The sequence below is a fragment of the Sinocyclocheilus grahami genome, unplaced genomic scaffold (genome assembly GCF_001515645.1).
Source record: "Sinocyclocheilus grahami isolate Dianchi unplaced genomic scaffold, SAMN03320097.WGS_v1.1 scaffold118.1, whole genome shotgun sequence".
Lineage (NCBI taxonomy): Eukaryota > Metazoa > Chordata > Actinopteri > Cypriniformes > Cyprinidae > Sinocyclocheilus > Sinocyclocheilus grahami.
The window spans coordinates 1046294-1052670 of NW_015505297.1; positions in this window are offsets into that span (position 1 = coordinate 1046294).

Genomic DNA, 6377 nt, shown 5'->3' on the forward strand with positions numbered 1-6377 from the left:
CCACCTCCATGCTTTACTATAGGAATGCTGTTATTTAGACAGTGAGCTGTATTGGATTTCCACATGACATATCGTTTGGTGTTGAGGCCAAATAATTCAATTATTATTATTATTAGTCTCATCTGCCTCAGAATCTTCAAGGTGTGTTTTGGCGAAGTGGCCTTTCTTGAGGAGTAGCTTTTTTCTTGAAACCCTCCCATACAAGCCACATTTGTGAAGAATTTGTGATATTGTTGACACATGCACACAATGAGCACTGTTTGTCATAAATTCCTGCAGCTGCGTCAGAGTTGCTGTAGGCTCTTGGTCGCCTCTCTGATCAGTTTCCTCCGGCTCTTTCATCCAGTTAGGAGTGTCGTCCTGATCCAGGGAGGGCCTGTGTTGTACCAAATACCTTCCACTTCTTAATAATAGACTCCACTGTGCTTCTAGGCATTGATAAAGCCTTTGCATTTTTTTTGTATCCATCTCCTGAATTGTGCCTGTCCACAACTTTATCCCAGAGATCTTTTGACAGTTCCTTGCCACTCATAGTTGATTGTTTGCTTCTGTTGCACTACCAAGGACTGAAATGTTCCAGGAAAGCTCTTTTCATGCTGAGCTAATCAAAATGAGCACAGCTGATCACAGTTGAAGTCAAACGGCTTTGTGTGCCATTGAAAAGGTGATTAGCTACACCTGATTGAGTTTACAATTAAGTCATTTTTAGGAGTTTTTTTTCCATCTCAGTGATTCTGTTTTTTGTTTTTTTTTCCTGACATGTTGGTGTTATATTTTTCACTTGGATGTTATAGGTTGCACTGAGTAAATACAACTGGATAAAACAAAAACTGTGTCCATTTTTATTTCAGGCTGCAAACTCAACAAAATGTGATTATTTTAAAGGGGGTGATTATTTTCTATACCCACTGTATAAATGTTAAATGTACAGATTCCACTCAAACTCTTGTGGGATAAAAAACATCTCTCTCCATTGATGATCATTAAAAATGTAAATTGCAATTGCAAAAAAACACAAAAAAAACAAATTCATTATAGTATAGTAGATGCTTCAACAGTGAACAAAAACTGCCTGTCCATGAAGTGAAGATGGCAGCATCCAGGTTGTGTGCTTCTGAGCTGCATGAATCAGCCGACCATCTGCTATTTCGATGAATGAGAAACTGCAGGTATTATACACCTCCTTAGCTGACAGAAAAGAAAAAGCAAAGCAGCTCTTATGCAGTCTATACTGTCCATTTGAAAGTTTAAGGTCAGTAGGATTTTTTTTAAGGACACATTATATTGACCAAAAAGTGACCCAAAACATTTATAATGTTACAAAAGATTTTATTTCAAATAAATGCATGTATTTTGTTAAACTTTCTATTCATCAAAGAATCCTAAAAATATCACAATTTCCACAAAAAAACATTGATAATAATAAGAAATATTTCTTGATCAGCAAATCAGCATATTAGAATGATTTCTGAAGGATCATGTGATACTAAAGACTGGAGTAATGATGCTGGAAATTCAGCTTTGCATCATAGGAATAAATTACATTTTAAAATATTCAAATAGAAAATGATTATTTTAAACAGTAATATTTCACAATATTACTGTTTTTACTGTACTTTGTATCATATGAATGCAGCCTTGGTGAGCAAAATAAACTAAATGTTAACCATGTTTTAATAAGTTATGCCTGGCTTATTCACTCAAAATAAAATGTCATATATTAATTAACTTGAGGAATATTTTAAATGCAACGAAGCCTTTGCAACAAAAAGATGATGTTGTCTTATTGTATTTCAATTTAGCTACAAATTAATTTATCATTAAGTTCAAAAATATTAAAATATTACTACATTATTTAACATTTACTAACGATATTTTTCTGGTGTACAATAAGAAATAAAGAATACAAACTAACTATGTTTTAATTTAATACAGAGGCTGGATGATGGAAAAACAATCAAATTAAATTGTCGGTCTGGATCTTGATTTTTCACAAATTTAGCTACAAATTAATTTATCATTAAGTTCAAAAATATTAAAATATTACTACATTATTTAACATTTCCTAATGATATTTTTCTGGTGTACAATAAGAAATAAAGAATAAAAACTAACTATGTTTTAATTTAATACAGAGGCTGGATGATGGAAAAACATAATCAAATTAAATTGTCGGTCTGGATCTTGATTTATCATTTAATTAAATGATTTTTCAGACATGTTGTCTTCACCACAACAGCTTTGCTCACAGTTAGTCTCTCAGCTTTATTCTTCTCACACAGAGACTGACATTAATATTAGGCTACCATCACACAGTGCTTATTCTTGACTGAAACATCAGGCTGTGAGAGACAGTGAATAGGAGGACATCTACTTTTTAGTTCACACAAGAAGGACAATTTGTGAGCAATTTTCCATCTGCATTTGCATAAACTACCATTGCTCGCCTGGTACCTTTACAGAAGTTGTTTTGTAAAGGCCTTGATTTGAGTGAGATAATGTAGAAAAACGTATTTTTAGGGCTTATAGGACGACACGTTCAATGTGTCTATTTACGGCTAACAAAATTAGATTGTTTGAAAGCGCACACTGGAATAGCAAGTGATTACTCCATTCACGGAGAACACACTTATTAGATACCGACCTGTTTCAGCCGCAGGCAGAGGGAACTGGGAATGTACTTTAAGAAACTCCGTTTTGCACATCCTTGCGTTCGACTTCATAAATATGCAGCCTGCCAAGAGGAAATCTATAACTGGTTTACACTGTAACCATAGCAACCACCTGTCTCTAGCTTTAGAGCAGTAAAGGGACATGGTTGCTGCATTTGTTTTCCTTCTGTGTCTTTTTCCCCCCAGCCAAACCTATCATGCTATCATGCTCTTGTCCTCTTGTGTGTGAAAGTGTGCTGATACCATTCATCTGCCTCACACACACACACACACACACACACACACACACACACACACACACACACACAGTCTTTGGACTCTGAGTATTGTTCTACACCTTGCTAAGTTTAAGAACTGCTTATTTAGACAGGAAAAATTTTTATATGCAGTTTAAGGACAGTTGTGAGGAAAATTATTAATTCAAATAAGATCAAATAAAATTCCATGTGAATACTGAAAAATAGCACATTGTAAAACTAATACGCTCTGATTATTTTTAGATAAAAAAAAAACATTACCAAATAAAAATGTTTGGGGTCAGTAATTAAAAAAACAAAACAAATTAATACTTTTATTTAGCAGGGATGCATAAAATTGATCAAACGTGACAGCAAAGGCATTTATAATGTTAGGAAAGATTCATGTATAAAAGATTCAAGAAAATACTGCTATTTTGAAATTTCTATACATCAAAGAATCCTGGGGGAAAAAATGTATCACAGTTTCCACAAAAATATTAAGCAGCAAAACTGCTTTAATCATTGATTAATGATTTGAAAAGTTTGTTGAGCAGCAAAGTAGAATGATTTCTGAAGGATCATGTGACATTGAAGACTGGAGTAATGATGCTGAAAATTTAGCTTTGTATCACAGGAATAAATTACAGTAACACTTTAGTATAGGAAACAATTCCAGCGACTAGCACAGATCAGCTCTAGGCATGACGAAGCAGATATCGTCCTCTTTTGGAAGACCAAACAAAGTAGTTTCGCTTTCACAACGAAACAGCATCACACACGGCGGTGTTGAGTGAGTGGAGGCCGGAGGCCTAGAGTGAGCGGAGGCCGGCTTGAGTGAGCAGAAGTGGGCGGGCCTGAGAACGGCGCGGTCGGCGGATTTGATGAAGGAGCGTCCGGCGGGCTTGTGGCAACCACATATGACGACCCCGGGCTGGACTCCGCTTCGTCCATGGTGAAAGCCGATCCGGCAAACCACAGCGCGAAGTTGATGTATTTCCTCAGCGACCAGCACGGATCAGCTCCAGGCATGACGAAGCGTGGTTTTTAGGTAGGCGTGGTTGACTCTTAACTTTTATAAAGAATATCTTATTTGAGACTTTAGTCTTTGCAACTTTACAGATCTTCTTTATGCACCAAGAGCTTGTAACACTCCAAAGAGAAAGGAAAAATTGAAATCGCATCATATGACCCCTTTAACTACTTGGTTATTAGCATGCCTATTATTAACATATTGGCTATTGTCTATTAGTACATATGAAGCACATATTCTGCATGGCCATATTCTACATCCCTAATTCAACCCAATACCTAAACTTCACAATTACCTTACTAACTATTATTAAGCAGCAAATTAGGAGTTTATTGAGGCAAAAGTCGTACTTAATGGTTTGTTATGAGCGAGAATTGAACCTTAAAAGTGTGACCTAAATTACATTTTAAAATATATTCAAATAGAAAATAATTATTTGAAATTGTAATAATATTTCACAATATTGCTGTTTTTACTGTATTTTTGACCAAATAAATTGAGCCTTGGTGAGCATAAGAGACTTTTTTCAAAAACATTAAACAATCTTACAGCTAACAATTTCAGTGTGCAGTTTGCATCAGATGGTCGATGAGTGGATTTGTGGGAGGTCTGACTACATGCTGTATGAGACTGAGACTAGCACGTGTATCACTGTCTGGATTTGTTGAGGATAAAGATAACTTTGCTATCTTTTTCCCAACTTTACATTCATCATCTTGACAAAAGCCCTCCACAGAGATATCAGCCAGTATCATCAGATGTAATTAAGTGCAGACGACATCGAAAGTCGGCCTGATGTACAAATCTCCATGTAAAGCGATGAATCAATATTGGCATATTAATATCAGGATGTTTTGAAGTTGGAACATAATAACCTTTCTATATATACTCTAATGAAATCAAGAAACACAATATACTAGTCAGCTTTTGGCCTTGCTCTCTCATGACATGCTGTATGATGATTAATGTGACCTTCAGTATTCATAGGAGAATTAGTGATATCTGCGTACTACCAAATTAGTTGCTATAAGGTTATCATTCTCAAGCTTGAAATACAAAAAAAAAGATAATTAAAAACATAACCCTAAATAAATTATACAAGTTGGTTAAGTTTTTGTCTCTACAAAGAATAAATAAGAAATACAGTCTGTTATATACTGCTGGGGGGGAAAAATGACATGAAAAATGGTAATATGAATTCTTCATGCAAAAATCCTTAACTGACATATACCCTACTCATTAAAAGTTTGTAATAATATTTTTTTGTTTTGTTTCTGAAAGAAGTCTCTTATGTTCACCAAGGCTGCATTAATTTGCTCAAAAATACAGTAACAACAGGAATATTGTGAAATATTATTACAATTTAAAATAACTGTTTTATTTGAATATACTTAAAAATACATATATTGCTGTGATGTAAAGCAGATTTTTCAGCATGAATTGAAATAGACATTGAAACTATTTTATTTGCAATATTATAAATGTCTTTACTGTCACACTTGATTAATTTAATGCATCCTTGCTAAATAAAAGTATTAATTTCTTGTGCAGCAAATCAGCATATTAGAATAATTTCTGAAGGATCATGTGACACTGAAACCTACTGAAAATGTAGCTTTGAGTTTGCATCACAGGAATAAATGACATTTTAAAATGAATTAAAATAGAAAACAATTATTTTAAATTGTAATAATATTTCACAGTATTGCTACTATTACAGTATTTTGATCAAATAAAGGCAGCATTGAGCATAAAGACTTCTTTCAAAAACAACAAAAAGATCATAATTATTCCAAACCTTTGACCGGTAGTGTATAAGTGGACTTCAGGGGACTTAATGGTACTCAAATGTAAAATATTGTTCTTTTAATAAAATGTGGCAGTGAACACTAACACCTTGCGTAAGGTCCCTCTCGGCTGATTGGAACTGTCTGAGAGAGCAGTACAAGTTGGCTCTCTTATAGTAGACATGTGCAGACAGCATGTTGAGGCAGAAAGACTCACCGAAATCCTGCAGGGATGCTGGGACCTGTTAAAAAAAAATTGGAGGTTGGTTAGATTTGTTAATGTTTTTGAAATAAGTCTCGTGGCATATTAGAATAATTTCTGAAGGATCATGTGACACTGAAACCTACTGAAAATGTAGCTTTGAGTTTGCATCACAGGAATAAATGACATTTTAAAATGAATTAAAATAGAAAACAATTATTTTAAATTGTAATAATATTTCACAGTATTGCTACTATTACAGTATTTTGATAAAATAAAGGCAGCATTGAGCATAAATACTTCTTTCAAAAACAACAAAAAGATCATAATTATTCCAAACCTTTGACCGGTAGTGTATAAGTGGACTTCAGGGGACTTAATGGTACTCAAATGTAAAATATTGTTCTTTTAATAAAATGTGGCAGTGAACACTAACACCTTGCGTAA